This window comes from Amphibalanus amphitrite, unplaced genomic scaffold (assembly GCF_019059575.1).
Source record: "Amphibalanus amphitrite isolate SeventyFive unplaced genomic scaffold, NRLGWU_Aamphi_draft 001632F_arrow, whole genome shotgun sequence".
NCBI classification, from domain to species: domain Eukaryota; kingdom Metazoa; phylum Arthropoda; class Thecostraca; order Balanomorpha; family Balanidae; genus Amphibalanus; species Amphibalanus amphitrite.
The window spans coordinates 117,751-121,033 of record NW_024883125.1 but is presented as its reverse complement, the minus strand read 5'-3'; positions in this window follow the sequence as shown (position 1 = coordinate 121,033).

The following is a 3,283-nucleotide window of genomic DNA, read 5'->3' as shown; positions in this document are numbered from 1 at the left end:
ATCCTCGAAACTGGGTAATTTTTCCATTACAGCGTGGTGGTTTCTGTCCCAGACACAGATGAGAAATGTAGCTCATTATTTTACTGATGGATGGAATGTATCACAAATTATTGATATTCTAACTAATAAACCAATTAATCAAGCTCGAAGTAGCGCAGATAGGTCGATTCGTAATCATGTCATGCTGTTTTTTTGTGTAACATTGATGCCAGTCAGTGAAACGGGACACTGGAAATTCACAGCCCACGGCGCACCAGCCTGAATAACCCCGATTTCCAACATGGCTGCTGACAATCCACTGCTAAAGAAGGCGTGTAAATCTGCGGACAGCGACCTCAATATACCCTGCACCGGGCGACAACAATATACCCCCGTTCCTCACCCATCCTGACACGCGCCGACCGCTTCGGCCACAAATGGGCCCAATTAGGAGGTGCCCGGCGTCAAGAAACGTGACCCACGTGCCCCGCTAGATGACGATCCTGCGGCCGAGAAAAAATGTGATACTGGGAGGAAAATATTGCACTGAGCGGCAAAGAAAAGCACGGTGACTTTTCGGCTTAGAGAAGTGCGCTAATCTGGGATGGGACAAATGTACTGCACACTGAATGACTGAGAATAAGTGTGCCAAGCGTGAGTGAAAAACGTTCTAAAGAATGAAGAGAAGATGTGTGCCTTATAATTGTGCGACAGTTTGTAAGACGCGCTTATGTTGCACCATCGGCTTTATCCTAAGAAGCTGCGGTTATCTTGGTGAGGCCAACTCTGTCCTAGAAAATGAAACAACGAGCGCACCTGAAATCTCTTATATCTCGCCGTGATGACTTTTCTAATGAAAGGAACGCTCCGCTGCTCATCGGCCAAACTTTTCACGTGGAAAATGAGCGCTGGAAGGTCTCCCGCCCGCACAAGCGAGCCGGTCTGATCCGAGGCTCTCTTCTTCGGCTGCCCTGGGGACGCAGCTGCGGACACCACGGGGTAATGGAGCTAGAAAGACGTGCTATATGTCGTCGGAGTGCCTGGGTAGTCCTGAGGGACGAGTCATGAAAGCATGGAGGCTTGCGACGGCATGTATGCTAACGTTAGCATGTATAAATACGGTGCTGGGGTTTGTGCTCCGTTTTGTTTAATTGACTTTGAGACACCGTTTCTAGAGAAGCATCTGCTTATTTATAATCCCTTGAGAGATGTAGATTGTAGAATAACAAAGAGGTGTTTCAATCAAAGGCCAATTCAACTGAACCCCCTAAATATATCCAGGTCCGGAAAAGCACTTTAGACCAGAAACGTGTTTTGTTTAAATCATTTTTCGACTATTGCTATTCACTGTGTACACGACTTACGGCACCAGAGCGTCGCGTATTTCTCTGGTGACATTTCCCTGACCTTTCAGTAGTGTTGTTTCAGCAATTCCAGGTGACCTCATTCATTTTCGCCAGGCCGGATATGGTGGTTATGTTGACACCCGTGTTTGTAAATGTCTTAAAGTGGACGAAAAGTCAAAGTGGTTTATGGGAAATGAGATAAATTGTTCCATGTTCATTATATTCATTAACAGTCGAAGACATTTAGTGAAATAAAATGATATTTTACCGTTGCCTTCAATTTCCCCTGTGGTGATAGTTATCTCTTTAAAAAGATCAGGTGTAAGAAGCTGTGTATTTCCCCACCCCACCCTAGATGACCCTAATGAATAAATGATCACTCTGATTTCTGAAGTCACAGCCAGAGTGTCACAGCCCAATCTGTATATACTTGGTCACGTTCTCTTTATTTTTTTTGCACCTTCCTCTATACAGATATATCAGATGACATGTTTCTGGGAGCGTGAACTGACAGCTGAAAAACCGGTGACTTTATCATCAGCTTTAGACGGTGATGGGCTAGATTTTCCGAGATTAAAAATTAATACCACCGCTGCCCTGTGGCGAGGAAGTAATCGAACCAGCGAATGAAATCGAGAATCGACAACTGTTCCGTGTATTTGAGGTAGAACAACGGCCAGAAAAGACATTGGACTGTCACGTTGTACTTGGGGTATCCAATCATGTTAGAGATAATTGGATTTAGAAATGATATGGATATAAGAATGCAACTCCTGGGAGCTGACGACTGATCAGAAAAGAACAACAGGTTTGTTTATCGCACAGTGCATCGTTCCTTTTGGAGTTGATAAATTATTATTCCTTATCACAGCATCTGTTGCCGGGTTGTTCTTTTGTCACTACCTGAATCCTGGAAGTATTTCGCAGAGTAACTAACTACAACGGCTCAGGCCCGGGTGACCTACGCCCGGGTGGCCTACGCCCGGCTGACCTACGCCCGAATTGCCTACTCCATCGAATGTCTACGCCCGGGTGACCTACGCCCGGCTGACCTACGCCCGAATCGCCTACTCCATCGAATGTCTACGCCCGGGTGACCTACGCCCGGCTGACCTACGCCCGAATCGCCTACTCCATCGAATGTCTACGCCCGGGTGACCTACGCCCGGCTAACCTACGCCCGAATCGCCTACTCCATCGAATGTCTACGCCCGGCTGACCTACGCCCGGCTGACCTACGCCCGAATCGCCTACTCCATCGAATGTCTACGCCCGGCTGACCTACGCCCGGCTGACCTACGCCCGAATCGCCTACTCCATCGAATGTCTACGCCCGGCTGACCTACGCCCGGCTGACCTACGCCCGAATCGCCTACTCCATCGAATGTCTACGCCCGGCTGACCTACGCCCGAATCGCCTACTCCATCGAATGTCTACTGCTCCCCTCCTGTCCGATTAACGAGTGAAGATTTCGCATACCAAAGTGACCCTTCCGGGGGAACCGGCACCCGCAGTCAGGTAACAATGGGAAGGGTCGGAGGGACCGACCGCCGCGCCGCATGGAGACAGGTGATTCCCGGGACGTCCGAGCGTCGCCTTTCAGACGCATCGCCGCCTTCCCCCCCCCCCCCCCCCCCGCCGCGCCGTGCCGCGCCGCACAAAGCAGACGGACCCTGTCGCGGAGCGAACTACCCGACCAGGCTGTCATCATCGGCGGAGAGCCTGAACTGCTTTTTTAATCGTTGAGCTGATCAAGCTTGAGTAGCCATGCTTGCGTATTTCACGCTTCAGCCCTGCTGTGAGCCATGTTTTATGATTTCTCATTTCAGATCTTAACAATGATCTTAGGTAGGAAGAACCGTGAGAAACGCCCCTCCCCCTTAGCCCTCGCCGGTATAGGTGGGGTGGGGGGGGGGGGTCGAACAGCCCCCTCTCGGTTTTCGCAAATAACTCGCGT